Source organism: Pangasianodon hypophthalmus, chromosome 26, assembly GCF_027358585.1.
Source record: "Pangasianodon hypophthalmus isolate fPanHyp1 chromosome 26, fPanHyp1.pri, whole genome shotgun sequence".
Lineage (NCBI taxonomy): Eukaryota > Metazoa > Chordata > Actinopteri > Siluriformes > Pangasiidae > Pangasianodon > Pangasianodon hypophthalmus.
In genome coordinates this window covers 7920498-7940831 of record NC_069735.1, presented here as the reverse complement: position 1 = coordinate 7940831, position 20334 = coordinate 7920498, and positions in this window count along the sequence as shown.

Below are 20334 nucleotides of genomic sequence, written 5' to 3'. Positions count from 1 at the left end.
GTTACATAAGGCAATCATTTATTCATCAGTGAACCAAAGTATATGCCATCAAGGACTCTTTCTTTCACTCAGTCCTTGGAGCAGCAATATAACTGCAAGGTTCTTTTGTCACTTTTAATATCGCAAGCCCAGGAATAGCGGCTAGATACTTTTTTATACCTTTAAAACCATGATGAAAAAACAATGTGCCAGAAAATAGCAGCATCTTGGAGTTTATTAGAAAATTTATGATTGTATGATTAAAATCTTTACCTTTTTAAAAGCCCCTAACTGTGAAAGAGGCACATACAGTATAAAGCTACACAGTATTACACCTTTATAAGAGGCACAGACACTATGTACGAGAAAAAGTTATGCCATATACTAATATTTTCTCTCTCGGAAAATAACTAAGAGTGTAAAAAGACTGGGAATGTGGTGGGAGAGAGAATGAATGCTGTAAAAACACAAAGAAGGAGAGAGCAAGTGGTGAGTGAAAAAGGTAGCTGAACGAATGTCACAGAAGATGAATAGCCTTTTGGAGGTACGTGCCTCTCCAGGGCTGCTTACCCTTTTAGCATGCAGTGAGCAGAACAGCAGCTTGAACAAGAGATTGGAGGAGCGTGATTCTTTCTGGTTGCCTCCACATCCTCCCGCACCATCCTTGTTGGAGAGCCCAGAGGTGAAATAGCCATCAGTGTGAAAAATGGTCACATCAGTTTCAGTAAACACTCATTCGCTTTATTCCAGCAGTGCAACTGTATGTAGCAATGGAAGCATGACATTCAAGGAAATGGTATTGGAAATGGTACAGCGTCAAGATCATAATCCAGGGTTGTTGACATTCAAGGCAGGTTGCATTCATAGGCTACCTAAACCTCAGTGATATCCCAAACTGAAGATCTTGTCTAAAATGTCATTTTGCATTTAATAAATAGCAAAAAATTGATAGCACAGAAGCACTCTAGCTTTACATTGCTATAAGATTTTAAGGAAATATGATATCCCTAAAGGAAAAGTACAGAACAGACTGAAAAATTGCTTTACAAATATTTGGTAAACTACTTCACGTTACAATACAATGATTATATTTCTTCTGTTTTCGTGCAAAAAGGAATGATTAAAATACACAGTTTGTAAACTTTGGCTAAAATTGATATAGGATTTCCAGAAAACAGTACATACAGTATCACAGTTAATGGCTTTCAAAAACAGTGCAGGTTTAGCTACAGTTCATTTACCATTATACACTACAGAAAGTTCACCCCGTAGCTAATATGGATCTGCGTAACCATTTCCATGCAACGTATCCACATCCAATCTACTTACAACTAATGAATTTAACACTGAATGACCTACAGTGGGGTCCAAAAGCCTGAGAGCGCTAGTGAAAATGCTTCTATTTTGCACTCTTTTCTAATTTAATACAACAATTGTCATTACAAATTATATTATAGACAACAACACAAGTGAAAAGTAGAGTCTCTGAAATATTTACATGAATTTCAGAGTTTCTTAGTATTTGGTATGTCCCGTTTTTGCTTTAATGAGAGTGTGCACTCGAGCTGGAATGGACTCCACATGTGTGTGCAAAACATTATAATCCATTTTATATCAAATCCATCAGTGTGTCGTCTGAACACATGCTTCAGTAGAGGAGATGAGGAATATCTGACCCTTTATACAAAGCAGTTAACATGGTCAATATCACAAATTTGCTTACATTTAAATAGGGACCTAGAAATAGTGCAGAATCTTGGAAATTAAATATGCAGGATATTAAACAGTTACTTTCTTGGTTTTAAATATTAAAAAAATTATATTATATTTATTTATTTTATATTTATTTGTTTTCCTGACAAATATTAAACTTTATTAAAAACACTGAATTGTTAATTGAAAATCTTTTTTCTGAATTTGTGTGATTTCCAGAGATGTTGGCGGTTAGATTAAAAATGTCAATTTTTATTTTTAGTTTATTTTAAATGTCAATTTTGGTAAGGTTTTATATTAGTCTCTTTTTTAAAGGTGTAAATTATTTACAATTGTTTAAAATTTTTATAGAATATCATAAATATATCATATACCAGTGTTCACAAAACAATTATTATGTGACATTTAAGCAAAATGATGATTAATGCATGTACTCACATTTACTGTCGATTATATCTTGTTTATTGATGGCTATACTAGCTGACATTTTCAGTCTGTAAATTACACAGTATCAATGTTATTCAAAAACATATGAAACTAACATACTCACAGATATCATGTTAATAAGAACATAAGTCAAATGCATCTGAAAGATTTTTTTTCACCCATACGAGCGTATAATTCCTCCCTGATCCATGTGACACTGCAGCACCAGCACATGTTTTAGATTATTTAGAAGTACAAGAAAGTTATTGGAAGGCATTCGGACACAATTGTGTATTAGTGTAGCATAACTGAAGTGTTATAACAATTCAGATATGCTTATTGTGTTATTTGTACCCCTAATATTACATCTACAAAATGTGGCATATACTGTATGCTATGTGATGGATATGACACTCTGAAAGAGTTGTATATGGCCTGTAAATTTGTTTTCTAGTGCAATAATTTTGCAGTATGTAGTGAAGAAAGAACCCTGAAGTTAATATTGCCTGTGGGTCTTACAATCAAGTGCAAAAGAAGTTATTTGATGTGAGGTTATTTGATTTTAAAGCCGACAGTGCTTGACCTTCCATTAGAGAATAGGCTCTTGATACTTGATTTGCTCTTGGTTATTACTTTGTGTTCTGTAAAACAGTTACTTGGTAGCACAGCACTGCCACTTTCTAATAAAAAAAAAAATAAAATAAACTCGAGGGGACAGATTTGGTGTGCTCCCCAAGCAGGGCTCAGATCTTTTCATCCATGGTGAAATCTCTGGTTTACTGTTTAATATAAGCTCTTCCTTGTAATACAAAAGTGAACAAATCTTGCCTGTCTAGTGGCAGAGTCGGTTTTATAGGGTGAGCGCTCTCAATTTATTCTGACACTGTAATCTTCAGTGCATTCTGATAAGAAGTGCAATAAGGGAAAACACACACAAATGCACATTCAGAGAGGGAGGCAGTGTGGGATGTGCACTTCACTGTGTGAATGAGCACTATGTTCTACAATTTTATAAGACCTTTGTGATAAAATTTGAGTTATAGTGATAACTGGTAGAGAGAGTGTTAAATGTGATGCTTGTTCTGCCGTTTAATGATGTTCTCAAAAGGTGTTGTGATGCTTTTGGAAAACTTGTAGTAATAATAAATTTAGAATAAATTTAGGTTAATCTTAGTGTAAAAAATATAAAAATATCTGTACTCACAATTAACTTTTCAGTAAAATTCATAATTCATAAACATATTCAGATTTTGAATTTTCAACTTCAGTACAAATTGAATTAAAGGCTGGATTTAAAGCTGTGACTGTGAGGAGAATCCCATTGCTTCATTATGTCCATCATTAAGGATACCCTGTGACTGAATTTTAGAAATGCGTAGTGTTCATATATCTAAATGACATTTTATGACAACTGAAAAACCTACAAAGATATTTATAAAGATACATTGGGATCCAAAATCTGATTAAAATTAAAAATGTGGGTTTTTTTTTAATTAGATTTCGAAATAAACAGACAATTTTGAAATATTTAAAACAAAGAACGTAAATGTTCAGTAGCTTGCATACTTAATATTCAGGATTCTGCACTATTTCAAGGTCCCTATTTAAATTTAAGTAAATTTGTGATACTGACCTTGTTAACTGCTTTGTACAAAAGGTCAGACTGGCTACGTTTACATGCTCATAAAATTCTGTTTAAGGTCTGTATTCAGGTTGCAGCCATATTCCGAATAAGATGTTTATATCCGTACAGGCATCTGAATATTCCTGTATACATGGTTGTTGTAAGTATACCTGAGTTGCCATTCCTAAAGACCTAGCCTACAGCTAAGTATCTGTTAGCACCCACAATTCCTTGCGGACTGAGCAGCTGTGTATATCTCCTTTCAGTGGATTTTCTGAATAAGGTGTTTACATGCAAAGAATATCTGATTAAATCGAAATTTGGGGAATCAGAATATTGTCTTAATCTGAATCAGACAATCAGATTGCGGTGTTTACATGCATGACTCAATACTAAATAGAATATTGCCAAATTCCAATTAATATTGGAATATTGATGTGCATGTAAATGTAGCCATTACATTTAACCCAATTAAAATATTTGTAAATTTTAAATAATTCAACTTCTATACACAATCAAAATAAAACACTTTCCTGCCCGAAGTCTACACTTCAGGCACCAAATACTTAATCCGCAGCAGCAATGTCTGAGACAGTGGAGACAGAGCAGAGACCCTGGCTCAATTTATCAGATATCTTCAGTTTAAAATGCTTCAGAGGAAACAGCGTGATAAAGATCTGCAAGTTATGGAAGCAGAAACCAGTGAAGATATCGACATTTCACAGCTCAACATCCAGCCTGCAGAGGCATGTACAGGTAAGCTAGCAGAGTGAGCTAAACTGGCTAGCCAGAACTTTTAATGTTTTACATTATGAATGCTCTGTATTAAACATTAACGATATCACTTCGATGTTCAGTAGCGATTACTCATTGTGGTAAATACTAATTAATAATCAAAGTGCTGCTACAGCCTATAGGTAACACTCAGGATAAGGGGCATCTTTGCTAGATAGCTTAATATGTAGCTATAAAAACATGTATGGATTATCATGAGCTAGCTAGCTAACAGGAAGCTAACCTAGAAAGCTACTTAAAACCAAAAAACCAGTGGCTAATTTGTTCACATGCTTTCCTCAGTATATTTTCAGATTAGTTGTGGATCATGCTGTGGCTGGGGTTGGTTCCCTGGCCAGGATTCGAACCTGGTCCACAGTGGTGAGAAAGCAATGTGGCCTAACCACTAGTCCTCCAGGGATCCTGTAGACATAAAACAGTAATTTGCAAAATAATTTCGCAAGTACTTTTTCAGCAGCTGATTTATTTACTCTTACTTGAGTAATTTTCTTGATCACTACGTTTACTTTTAATCAAGGGAATTATTACTAGAAGGGAACAGGGATGATTGTAACACATTTTTGAGTTTTTGTGTTAGATCTCTCAAATTTAGTCACAACATTCCCACATTTGTCTGCTACAATCGGCAGCCATTTCAAGCTCTGTTATAGTATCACAGTGTTCATGAATTGATGTCAAATACAAGGAGTTCCACTGTTACAACCTACCCCAAGCTGGTGTAACAGTAAAAGAAAAGAAGCAGAGATTGAGATCACACTATACAACAGTCTTAGACTATGAAATCTATCACAGTGTTGATTCTTTTACACCAACCTGTTCTCACCACCAACACGTCAAATACAGAAGCACGGGCACAAGCCTTTAGCATCACTGTATGCATCCCGAATGGCCCCTTCGGCTTCACTATAATGACACGCACTGCGATCCTTATTTATCAATGAAAGCCAATTTGCTTCAAGTCTCTGACACGAAGACAAATGCATTTATTGGCCTAGCGGATAAAGCTTGTGCTTTAATGGTCTGACACAAAAAGGTGAATGAATGAACAAATTACAGTCCATAGTAAACAATGTTCTTTATGTGTATGCATAGGGTGATAATATTTTAATTATGATATTTATCAGAAAACAACGTTTTATCTGTACGTCTTTTTATTTTCCATATATCACTACTAGCAAAGCAATGCCTCTCAATTACTTCCTCAAGGCACTTGAAAAATCTCTCCATATTTGAACAGTTAAAGCTTGGACATAGCTCACGTCAGACTAGCTACCTCCACGCTTTTCATTGACCGGTTGGGATGCCTTTTCATAAAGCCTGAGAACCACTCAGGTCCTGCTATAGATTTTTCATCCCGAGACTGGGGGTGTGTGAGGTTAGACTCCACTGCTAGTTGATATGCAAACTTTCTGACTTGAAAATGGTGTCAGACTTGACTGATTTCCCCTGTCTGAGCTTTTTCAAGGCACACCCCTGTCTGTTTTCCCTTTCCACGGCGTATACTGTGTATACAGTAGCATGCCTATAGACGTGCTGAGTAATGCCCTTTGCCACCATTGGCAGTTGGCTGTAATTCTATTTTCAAAGTGTTACAACTATCCCTACCCCTGTCAGATATTTTATTCCTGACTGCTGTAGTATGGTGAGTTGAAATTAGCATGATTGAAATGCATCCCATCTATCTTGAATGAGTACTGTTTAATCTACTACAAGTTCTATCATTTAAGTTCTATCACAGTATAAAATTGGTCCCAAAAATTATTTTTATCACCTGTAAATTTTTTTGTTAGTTTGTTTTTGTCTCGAAAAAAGCAAGTGATCATGATTGTGATATTCTAGCTTGTCCCTGATTGGTGCAACTGGCCCTGTTACAACTAACCCAGTAGCGGTACTTTTCGTCAAGACAGTGCGTTCTGTAGTCTTTTCATCACTTGACATAAAGTTGAGTTACTTTTCAGGCTGATTTACTGTATGTTAGAACATTTTGAAAAGTGACTTTGTCACTCAAATACTCAGACTTTGTCTTCTGGTACTGTACTGATGTGGAGGAATATAATGGTACTGATGTGAACCATCAAAACCAAACCTATTAATTAATTTATGATTAAAGAAAAAATGCTTATTTGTCATTATTATGTCATGGAATAGACATAGATATTCCTAAAAAAAATAAACAGCAAAATTAAACTCGTTTTGCTTAAGAGCCAGAAAAAATATATACATAATTGTTAATTGTTTTACATTTTCCATTCAATTCATGTCTACTAATAAACATTGTCACAGTACAGCAGTGACAATAATTTCATATCACCACCATTATGTGACTCTGACACACTAGAAATACACCGAGCTACAAAGTCACTTGTCAGGAAATTCACCAAGAACCAAATGTCAATAAAAATCACTTAACTCAAGTATGTCAACTTGATGTCAAAATAAAAAGAATAAATACAAATGAGGAATAATATGTTATCTGATGCTTTATAAATGAATGTATGCTTCCCAGATGCCATGAAAGGTTTATGTAGGTGTCATAAAGCATTATAAACACTTTCCTCGAGACTGAGAAAGTGTTACTGAAATTGAACACATTTTTTAAAATAATTTTTGTGAAAGGAAATATCTCAGAGGATTCGTCTTTTTTCTTATTCATTAGCTGCCTAGACACACATTTGTATGGACAGCCACATACTCATTCTGCCACACACACACACACACACACACACACACACACTAATTAATTAATGGTTTCCAAGGACAGACTTTTGAGAGACAGGTGTGAAGAGTGTACCCATGTGCACAGGGAGTAGACAAGAGTGATGAAAGAAGGGAACAAAGAGAGAGGCAGACCCCAATAATTGCTGCCTCAAGGGAGTAAAATACACCTTACAGCTAAGGCAAGCTTAGTCTGATTGACCGGTAAAATTGAAATTGAAGAAGTATGAGTCATGGTCAGTAATGAATTGAGTTTCAGCTCAATGACTACATTTCCTGAAGCAAATGAAATTAAATTGCGATGTTGCAGTGTCCTGAAGCTGAAGTCTGACCGCATGCTTAATAGCTTTAAGGGCTTTCCTTCAGACATACAGATGTGGACAAGATGCACGTACACGTATAACTGCAAAGGAAAAAGAGAGAAATTGTGAAGTGTAGAAAAGAGGAAGAAGAGAGAACGAGACAGATAATAATGACAGGTGGCACAAGGGAGCAGAACAAACTCAAAATCTTTTTCACATGGAGAAGTAATAAGAAGGAGAAGACAGACAGAGGTGCTTTCTTTTTGAAATGTAATCATGCCTGATGATAAGGATATGCACATCATTATGTTATTCTTAACAAGATTTCAGCTCTGTTTAGCATTCAGATAATTCCTTTCTACTTCAGATATTGTTTTGAGTCACTCAGCATTCAAGAACAAAAAAAAATAAAATAAAAAATCAACATCTAAGAGCTTGAACCTCCAAATCACAGGACTCCCACTCAGGTCAGAAGCTCCTTTTGACAAGCACAAAAATTTGTAAAAATATGAATAATGTATTATTTATTATTCATCCTCTCTGTGTATTCATTCCTGAGGCTATTGGACTAACAATAATCACCGCCCCATCTCTCTGACATAGACATTAAGATATTTTTCAGACACAGAGCTTCTTTCAAACATTTTCCTGTATTTTTACATGCATAACTCATAAATCATCAATCTAAAGTTCAGCTTCCATAGACTCAGGATCACAAATCATTGTAGGCATGGATTGTATAATAACATCTGTGCATTATAAAATATAGCAATTTATTGCATTATTAGTTTTGCAAATCAGGGATTAGAAGCCATTTATTTTTTATTTAGAGTCTTTATGAATCGAAACGATACTGCTCCAGCCTTCCACAACCCCTTTTTTGGAAAGCAGTTAGAATGAAATAAAAGAATGCTTAATAAGGATCTTTACATATGATAGCCTACTCTGCTTAAAGGAAGTCTACAGTATAGATAAAACCAACATCATATTTAACCAGAAACATGTGCATTTATTTTTAATATTTGCAGAATCCTTCTACTTTGCAGTGCAATTTGTTGCTTGCAGAATCATAAGAATATACTTTCTACTTGGATTTTCCTGTAATCTTCATAAATTAGCTCTAGATAGCTGTGGCAGCTATCTAATGTCAGATCTTCCTGTAGCCTCGTGTGCAGGAAGTGTTGAGATTTACCTCTACCAAAGTGATGGAAAGGAATGTGTGGAGAAAGAAAGGATCTCCTCATGAATCCAAACATATGAGCTCATCGGTCATGCATGGTGGAGGTAGTGTCATGGTTTGGGCTTGCATGTCTGCTTCTGGAACTGGCTCACTAATCTTTTTTGATGATGTAACTCATGATGGTAGCAACAGAATGAATTCAGAAGTCTACAAAAATATTGTGTCTGCCATTTTACAGAAACGCATCCAATTTAATCACGAGGAACTTCAGCATGCAGCAAGACAATGACCCAAAACACACTGACATCACAACAAAGGACTTCACCAGGGGGGAAAGTGGAAGGTTTTAGAGTGGCCAAGTCAATCACCAGACCTTCACTCATTTGATAAGCATTTCACCTCCTGAAGAGGAGACTGAAGAGAGAAACCCCCCAAAACTAACAACAACTGAAAGAAGCTGCAGTACAAGCCTGGAAAAATATCACAAAAGAAGTATGCAACTGTTTGGTGATGTCAGTGCCTCACCGGCTTGTTGCGGTTATTGCAAGTAAAGGATATGCAACCAAATTTTAAGTGTTGTTTACGTTAATTTCCTTTAAGACTACCTGTTCCAATACTTATGCTCACCTAAAAGTTGGGTGGTCTGCCACCGAAAGTGCCATGCTTTACATCAGCTAAATGAAAGCTGAAATTCTGAGCTTTCATATTCATCTTTTGATCTCGAACCTCTTATCAAATGTCTTCATTGTATAGCAAAAACAAAAGAATTGGGCTTGCTGTTCCAGTACTTTCAGAGGGGACTGGAAATCCACAAATTACATTAATATTTACATGGGAAAGTTATGCATATTCTGTGATGGGATAAACACCTGTTTAAGTTGTTCTTCTGGAGCTGCTGTTAAAATTATGCAAATGACCTGCATGTCGTGTTTTTCTTGTATTGTGTTTCTGGTTCTCAGTTAATACTTTGTTCTCTGAATTTGCCTAGTTTTGCCCGTTTGCTCATCGGCTGACTTTTCGCCTGTTTGACTTTGATTCTCGGATTGTGTTTTGGATTATTCACTTGATCTTTTAATAAAAATCAACCTGTACTTTCATCCTTCTCTGCTGCTTACCTAAGAGCAAGCATCCAAATAAACATACAATAGGAGTGCAGTATATTACAAATACGTAATGTATGTATGACTACTCCATGAGTAGTCCTAGTGTAATGATCAAATTAATCACTGCAAATTTAACAATATGGCTTCTACCCTTATTTGGGAGCTTATAAAATATCGCTTAATCACATGACTTAAGTGGCTTGTATTGTAAACACTAATTCATATTGAGAAATGTAAAAAGATTAGGTGTTTTGTTCCTCCTAATTTACCTCCTCATTATGTTCTTTATTCACTTTTTTGCTGCTGTAAGTTGTGTAGTGTTAATTGTGTGCATGTTATCACTGCACTGATGATAAGGGTCAATATTCCCAGCAACCACTGTCCTCCTTGGGAAAAGTAAAGATTTATTCATTTTAATTAAGGTCCTCATGAGTTGGTATCCAATGCAACCCTAACTACAGCTCAACAATCTGGGAATAAACAAATATTTCTTGTAAACTGCAAAAGTATACTCACTGGCCACTTTATTATGAACACCTTTACACCTGCTTATTACAATAATGTGTACAATTATCCAATCAGCCAATCATGTCGAAGCAGAACAATACATAAAATCATACAGATTCAGGTCAAGGGCTTCAGATAATGTTCACGTCAAACATCAGAATGCGTCTCAGTGATCTTTTACCATGGAATGCTTGTTTGTGCCAGATGGGCTAGTTTGGGTATTTTAGAAAATTGGATTTTTACAGAGAACAGTCTGTAAAGTTTACACAGAATGATGCGAAAAACAAAGAACATCCAATGAGTGGCAGTTCTGATTTGATTTTGATCTGAGAAGTCAGAGGAGAATGGCCAGACTGGTTAGAGTTAACAAGACGTCTACGGTATCTCATTAACCACGATGGTAATCACTCTTTACAGCCATGGTGAGCAGAAAAGCATCTCAGAATGCACAACACATCAAACCTTGAGGCAGAAGACTACATGGAGAGTCAACACCATGCAGAGCCACAGTCACTGAAATCACATTTTCCCCCATTCTGATGTTTGACGTGAACGTTAACTGAAGCTCTTGAACTGTATCGGCATGATATTATGCACCGCACTGATCTATTTGATTGGATAATTGCATGAATGAGCAGGCGTACAGGAGTTCCTAATAAATTGGACGGCGAATGTATATAAATCAAAAATATATAAGCCTAAAGCTACTGTAAGCAAGTAAAATGTGAGCAAGTATGAGATTTCTGAGGCTGAGCACTTTATGGGCACTTTTTATGTATTCTGTAGAAATGTTATAATAAGAATGAACAATCACTGGATAAAGATATTTATGCATTTAGAGCTGCATGCCTTAGAGACGTGCTTTATTTGTTATTAAAATGATAATGAAGTCTTCCATTTGCTCCTTCTGTCTCCCCAACTTATCTCTGAAAATAGCCAAGAGCCTCTAAATAAAGTAAGAGCAACATAAAATGGAATGACCTGTAATGAAGTTTTGCATGACTGTGCACCATTGAAAAAAAAAAAAATTACTAAACTTACATTGCCTTTAAGTGACATTTTTTGTCCTAAGTTATTGCTGCTGCATGGCCACTTGTAACATTTCAATGAAAGATCCTTGCACAAGCTTTTAGCCTGAGCAATACACAGACTAATACATCTTCATCAGTGACAAATGTGACTCATTCTAGATTAATTACTTAATTTTAAAAGCATCTAAAGGACTGCACCAAAGTGGACGAAAGAGTGTTCCTGAAAAAAAAAAATTAATGGAGTCTGATAATTTAGTCTTCCACTGGTAAATTAACAACCTGAGAGAAAGCCATTAAGTGCAATTCAGAGCCCGGAGAGCAGTTCTGCATGAATGGTCTCAGGAATGAGTTTTCAGAAGATGTTTTTTTTTTCAAATTCAGTAGTTTGTCCTGTAATCCAATGACAAGTGCACTACTGAATCTCTAAGAAAGCACTACGTGGAAATTCAGTGAGGCGGAGGTGGAAACTAATCCTTGTAGCTGTGGTATGGGGCATTATTCACAAAACTATGACTAGTTCTAGGCAGAACTATATCTAACTTCTGACTCATTAACAAGAGACAAGTACATTTTATTTGTTTAAAAACCATATTTAATGACACCTTTGTGTAACATATGTAAAAATAGCAGGATGCATTTGTATAAACTCAAAGGCCCAGATTTAATAAGATCCTAAATAACCTGCACTAAGTGTCATGTGCACGCATGGCTGTAACTAGCTATGAGGACACTGAAGTCTGGACTTTTGTAGTTTCACAGGGTTTTGTTTTTGCACTTTTATAAAGAGTTTTGGCGCTTGGGGAAAAAACTGCCGCTTGTCTTATAGTTAAAATGTAGACTCCAAAAAAACGTACATGCACACTTTCTTATTAATTACTGTACGTAACATCTTTTTTCATAGAAAAGAATGTCCATTTTGCATAAATGACTCTTAAATAAAGAGTCCATTTGAAGTGAGGATAATATTCAGGTTAATTAACCTCAGTTGTACACTATAATTTACAATAGATAAAATAGGAGATGTGTTAATGGTAAGAGCTCTACTCTACTATTCTTTAATAATCTTTTATTCTTTATGAAATCAATTCACTGTAACGCTTTTGAAAAGTATGCAAGGAAAAAATAATGCTCTGTAAGAAATAGCGATGTCTTCAATTTCAGCTGAGAAAAATGTACACGTCAATAAGGAGACAAAATAAATGATATACCTTTACAAAGGACTTCTTATACAATGTGTGTCTTTAAAATGAAATCAATTCCCTGTGTTTTGTTTAAGAAATATGAAAGCAAACATGGAAAAGTTTCCCTTTTTTTGGAGGCTGAAATCAACGGTTAAGTCATCCTGTCATGTAAACCAAAATGTTTAACACAATAAAATCAAGCAGTCTAACTGGAGACAGAGAAGTTTATGGAAGAACGGAAGGATAACATAATTGTGATTAAAAATTAGCAATTGAAGTATGGCCAAAAGTTTGTGGACACATGACCATAACACTCATGGGCTTTTTGAACAGCTGATTCCAGATTTAGTCCACCTTTGCTGTTATAATAAGCTCCACTCTTTTGGGAAGGCTTTCCACTAGATTTTGGAGCATGGCTGTGGGGATTTGTCCATTCAGCCACAAGAGCATTAGTGAGATCAGGCGCTGATGTTGTGTGAGGAGGTCTGGGGTGCAGTCAGCTTTCCAGTTCATCCCAAAGGTGTTCAGTTGGGTTGAGGTCAGGGCTCTGTGCAAGTCACTCGAGTTCTTCCACAACCTTCCAACCTTGGCAACCCATGACTTCATAAAGTTTGCTTTGTGCCCAGGGGCATTTGTGCACCAGGTTTGGGCCGCTTAGCTCCCTTAGTGAAGGGAAATCTTAATGCTACAGTGTACAAAGACATTCTATACAATTGTGTGTTCTCAAATTTGTGGCAACAGTTTAGGGAAGACTCACATACAAGTGTAATGATTATACATACTTTTGTGTATTTCTGCAATGTGGGCCTGACTAAAATTTTGATCCCAGGGTAAATTCTGTGTGCAGAAATTGGGCATGTTGAGGGTGTGGGTGTTGTTTTTGATAGCAATTATCACTTCGGATATCTAAGAGAATCAAACGGAAACTAAGAGTCTGACTGAAACGAAACCTAGCACCATTATTGCACATCCTATATAGCGCTGATTAGAGGCTGTGAATTGCTTCAAATCCAATATTCTGTTCTTAGGGTAGGCTATGTGTGTGAAAGAAACCATTTTCAAAGTTTCTATTTAAAAGTTGTAGGCATCTGAAGGGTGTTGATGTAGGATATCTATGAATACCTGTTGCATAAGCCTCACATAGCTGGAGTTTCACTGTATCTCATATACACAGTGTGGTTTGGAAGTGTAATGGGTGTATGCTTGCATAGATTAGCACCTACGAGTATTTGGCAATTCCTGGCTCAGTACATGATGCTTGTGATAACTATAACTAGGAAGGCTCTTTTGGAACGCCTGCTTTTGGAACTGCAGACCTCAGCCGGTCATGAGAATAAAGATCTGTAAGTATTGCTCTGTGGTCTCTGTGTCAGCACACACATCGCAAAAGAAAATCCTACACATCGGAGGTGTGAATGTACAGTAATGATCTAACCAGAACTCGCCAATAATGAGTCATATCAAGAAACTTTTTTTTATCATTGTGAGATGCTGTGGCATAATCTTCTCATAAAAGCTTCTCGTTATTAAAACCTAGTGAAGGATATACAGTAATTTTGTCTCATTCAGCATATTCAATACATGATCTCCAGCCATAATAATTTGCTCAAACAATGATTTTTAGTAAAACTAAATTATTGTGAATGCTAAATTAATCTATTTGAATTGACTCCACAGTGTAGTTTATGTATTTATGTAGAAACGCCCTAAAAATAGCATATTCATTATTATTAACAAATAATCCAAACAAGGCAGGATATGCTAGTTTACTCACCTGAAAGACATAATTCTCCACAGACCTTTTAGTAAATCAGCTTGAATATTTTTGCAGGTGTTGGCAAGTTTTCATGTGTGTTTATGAGGAGAATGTAATTTAGTGAGAGTACATAGCAGTACATAGCAGGGATCAGTACACAGATAGACAAGTACAGTGAGGTGTAAATCATAAACAATAACAATAATAAGACAAACAGCAATGGATCTAATCCAGGATATGCTTAAGTCTAAATTTAAGAGGCACATGTCAGTTGGTGGACACTTAAATCATCAAAACATTATTGCAAATTCATAGGAATTGATACTAACCAACTTGGAAAGCTACATCTGGTCAGGGAGGAGCAAAGCCAATCAAACTTCCCTTGATACTCTGTTCATAAACAGAGCTTGAAAATATTTTAATAGTTTCTTCCAAACTGTTGGGATTCTTCCATATCGAATGTTGGTCTCAATCTTCAATAAGCTACAAGAAGCCATTGAATTTGATAACTGATCTACCCTGATGCATTTTTTTCACAAACAGTGCAGACAACAACAGCACTAGCAAAGGCATTTTTGCTTAGAACTAAGCATCTCAAAATAATTTCGCATAGTGGTGATAGTGACGTCTGGTAAGCCTGTGTATGTTGTTTCTCCAAATAAGACGTGGACAAACGGTTCTTTCTGAGACTGCGACAGTGCATGCAAGAGCAGCTATGACATTGGGTGAAAAATGTTATTAGAACTGTGAATTTCACATCTCTGCACTGTATGTCACTGTCTCACTCTTATAAATCATCATGCTCGTTTATTATGCTATTTCCTGGAATTGAAAACTGAATTCTTGAGAGTAGGTCAGTTATTGATGGCAGCGATGAAGGTAGTGGAACCATTGCTCATTTATGCAATTACCCAATCAGCCAATCGTGTTGCAGCAATGCAGTGCATAAAACTATGCAGATTCATTTCACATCATCATATTCACATCAAACCTCAGAATGGGGAAAATGTGATTTCAGTGACTTTCATTATTGTGGGTGTCAGACAGGCTGGTTTGAGTATTGCAGAAACTGCTGATCTCCTGTGATTTTCACACCCAACAGTCTCTAGGGTTTACAGAGAATGGTGTGAAAAAAACATCCAGTGAGCAGTAGCTCTGTGAGCAGAAAAGCATTGTTGTTGAGAGAGGGCAGAGGAGAATGGCCAGACTGGTTCAAGCTGGCAGGAAGGCTATGGTAACTCAAATAAAAACCCTATACAAATGTGGTGAGCAGAAAACCATCTCAAAACACACAAGACAGTGGAACTTAGGAGAAATCTGGGGAGGGATCTTGAGAGGACTTCTGTGTAGATGCTGCCAGATTCATGATGTTGAGGAACTGTTCTTACCACATGTGGGATAGTCTTTTGGAACTTGAACCATTCGTCTCCACTGGCTTCACGCCATCTTCATTTCATCAAACCAATTGCCCAGCTGCTACTTCATGGAAGACATAGCTTATTGAATATAATCATCCTGCAGTTGGTCAGTCTGGCTGATCTCCAAATAGGATATAGCTGCTGGGTTTATTAGGTGTGAAGGCAGCAAGAGTGAGAGTGATTTCTACTAGAGCTTTCAAGACTGAAAGATTTAAGACTTGTGCAATGCTGGTAGATGTTAGCAAGACCAACAGCTTTCTCTCAGAACTTCCTCCCAAACATTGCATGCATAGTGCCTACAAACGTGATATAGAAAGTTTTGGTTCCAACCATGGCAAATGTCTTGGCATCCAATATTAAATCTAACAGACTGCATATCATACATTATGCCTTCATGTGCAACTGCTTCAAAATGAAAAGAGAAGGTAACATTTTCTATAATTCTATTCAATAACTAATTAGCAGAGTAGTTCCCCAGAAGCTATGTAAGACTGGGCTATATAAGCATTGCTTCGTCCATAATGAACTACCAAACCATTACTTTATTACTACTTAATAATTAATAATTACTTAGTATTCATTAGTAGTTAATAGTGACAATGTTAATATAGTATTAATGTGGTATATAGTATTAGCAATGTAGTATTGCAAACCATGCTAACCTGAAGTACTGATACCATAGTAATAATTCCCTTGAGTAAAAAGTAAAAGTGTAGATGAAGAAATATAGTCGAGTAAGAGTAAATAAGTCATCTGATGAAAAACTACTTGAGTAATTACTTTACAAATTATATATATATATATATATATATATATATATATATATATATATATATATATATATATATATATATATATAAAAGAACGTGCATAAGGATATCTGAATGAGTAATGAAAATTTTTTTTTTTTTAATAATTATTATAGATAGTTGTTCATTTGCTTGAGTAAAGGCAGAAAGAAAAAAAAAACCTGAACATACCAGCTCTCTGGGATGTTATATCAAATCCTACCGGCTCTGTAAGAAATGGATTCTACTTTGAGATGACACTGGGAACTGGAAGTTGTTGCAAAAGTGTTGTTTAAAAATTCCCAGGTGGAAGGTCAGGGAGCTGCAGTGCATGATGACAGAAGACAGATCTCCATGCAGAATTCGACATGCTTTATTTAATGTTTTATTTGAGCATGGCTCCAACATTGTTTCGACATTATACATTACAAAAAGGTAAGCTGCTCCATTTTTCCCCACGAATGCAAAAGAGAGGCTTTGACACTAACTGTCACACAACTGTTGCTCAAAATGGCAGTTACATTACATACAAAGCACAAAAGTACATTTTGCTTTTCATTTTCAATGAACAATAATTGATAAAAAATTTATAAGCAGTGGAAGTGATAAATGCTTTGATGCCACATTGTTGAATCTCTAATCATGAATTTTTGTTATGTTTAGAGCTCGTTTGTCTAGAAAGATCGAGTAAAATGTGTTTCCATTACTTGTTTTTGTAGAAGAAGATAACAAGCTACGATTAAAGTGTCATCAGTATTCAAAACCCTACCCGTTCATGAAACAAAATAAGCAACATGCAGTTCTGCAGGGAATATTTTAACTGAGTAGGTGATGACCTATTGATTCGGCTCATCATACAGAGAGCAAGGAGTCAATTGACATATCACGCAATCTAAAATTACCCATGTGATTCTTCATCTACTGCTGCCTAAGCTACAAATCAAGTCGACGACGTGTAATGAGAATGGATTACTCGTAAACAACCTCACAGCACATTTTTTATTTGTGTAACTACCTTTCATTATGGTATGTTTCCTCCCAAGGGCTATTGAATTACTAAATAGAATTGGCTGTCATCACCTGGAGAAAAATATTCTCATTTTCTCAGTCACAAGAAGCCAGACTGGTATTAATCACTGAGACCAAAAATATGGATTAAACAATCTGGGGAGATGAAATAATCTGGGGAGCAATAGCAATTTCACTTTTATGCCGCACCAAACTGGTAGAACACACATCACAGAGCATGAACAACTGAATACAAGCTAACATTAAATGATCTTTAAATCACAAATAATGAGCAGAGACTCTGGCTGTCCCGCTTGAAAAAGAACGGCCAGGCAGTACACACAAATACACAGACACTCATTCACACTGTTAAGGCTATGGTGGCCGAGAGACTCTGGTGTTTCAGCCAAATAAACTTTTAAAACTCCCAGTGTCACTGTCTCAACATTTGGATGCCACTACATAATGACAAAAGTTGCACAGCCCAGTTCCTTTGAATACCCAGTCCCCATACGGCTGACTAACCTTTTTAATGTTTAGACACATAACTCCATTTTTTCCCCCACAGTCAACCACTAGAAATAAATAGAAAGCTCACAATTAATTATTTATAGCCTATTCACCTTTCACACTGTATTAAAACTATTTTTCTATTGGTGGCATTCAGCTAGGAATGAAATAAAAAGGTGGAAAATCTCACTACAAAAACAAAACATTTAAAGGAACAGTTTAGTTGACGCTTTAGGCATGCAGTTTACACAGTGCTAAACTGCTAGCTACAGGTTTCCCATACTTGTTAGCAACATTAGCGTCATAACTCCTGAGCAAAACTAAAGCAGCAAACTTCAAACACCAGCCTTGAGGGGGTCGATTTCATTTTTCCTCCAAACTGTTTCTTTACTAAGGAAATATAAGGAACTATTCTGCAAAATATATACTATAAGTGTCACAAGAATAGCAACATTGTTAATATTTCAATTAAATATGTTAAATATGTTTGTGGGATTTCCTTTTACTAATGCTAAACAATTTTTATGTCATGAATATATCATAAATTACAGCATTTGATACATTTTACACTATTAAAATTTTAAATTACAATGATTTTTTTTAACAATCCATGCCAGCACAAAGATGGTAGTCAATGTCAGCAGATACTTCAGGTGCTTTTATAGACATATAATAAGCATCTGACTTCGGTGTCATTCGGAAAGCCTTACCCTCTGACAGGTCTGGTTAATTTACTTAAAAAAAAACAGCTTTACAACCCATTATACATATCCAAAAGAGAAAGAGTGATGACTCAGTGCCTGCACACAATCACCATTTTCATCTGACACATTACCCAAGCAATGATGCAATTAACTAACTGCCAGAATGCAGCCACAACTCAGGCTTGATGAGATCGTGTCTAGGGCATGATATACAACGTAGTTGAAAATGTTAAAAGTGGCTGCTTACAGCTGCTACTTACAGGTGTGTCACTTTTAGCATCAAATGAACAATACCTGGGCTGGAATTTTCTGCTATCTGGATTTAATACACTCGCAAAGGCACATATTCAGTAAAATGCTTCATAGTAACTGGGCACATGAATAGACTTAGAGTATACGTACTAAGCACTAAGCAGAAACACTCGTCCATCGAAAACCTGGATCATTTCAGGACGAGTGTTGCCATTGATTTTCCTACGAATGAAGCCGCTTCACTCTAAATGTACTCATTCGTTCCTTATTAAGCAAATTGGATTTTGCTTATTCTTAAGAATTTGCAATCATTGAAGAGGCTCCTATTTGGTGCTGTGCCATTTGCAATAAATCGATCATCACAGTTTCTCCTTTTGTGTTGCGACGAATGACATTTGATCATCCTTTCATTGGTTTGTTGCCCGATTGTGTTCACCTGTTCATTGTCCTTGATTACTTTATCTATGTATACCCTGTTGTGTCATTGTTTGTTGTGAACCTTTCCTGCATTTATTGTCATATATTGTCGAGTTGAGGCCTTGGTTTTCACTGTACAGACCTTTTCCTGTTTTTGACTATGAACTCTAATTACAGTTTTTGCTAGTCATGTCTCTTGGATTTGGCCAAATAAAGCTCATGCCATGGTGCCTTCTGCCTCGCACTGCACATTTCACTGACGTTTAAGGGGTTGAGTTTTCAGGTTTGTATATAGATTTCTGGTTAATTGACTCATCTGAGGAAAGTCTGTCTGAATAGCATTTTTCAATCATAGATGGATTATCAAATGTATTATCATCTGAACAAATGAGCAAGATAGTGGATTATTAGATTTGTTGGTTTGTTGCTTCTTGATGTGTCATTTCCAATAGCAGTGAGGAAAAGTTTTTTCTTCACTATTTTATTCATTATTTTTATTTGCATAGGGCACTATTTCAGTTTGTAGCTCCATTTGCTACTTCAAGCTATGTTTGATCTCTGTCAAAGCCTGCGTGAAATGGAATGGTAGTCTTGGAAACAGATACCCAGATTTGTCAGAGCAGAGTGAAAAGGGTAGCTGGCCTGCTTAATGTGTCATTCCATGATCAAAACATTGCTTAGAGCTCTTGAACGACTAGAGTAAACTTTGTCACATAACACAAAGCTGGCAACTTTGGAGAAATAACAGCACCTGCTTCAACAAGAGATGGCCTGTCATACTAAGAAACATTGCTTGTGTTTTAGCCCCAAGGCTCCTGGGTTTGATATAGTTTTACAACCTACATGCATGGTCCATCACACAGTGCGGAGAGAGAAAAACAGGAGAAGGTGTATATATAAAACTATAGGAGAAGGTAAATGAAAC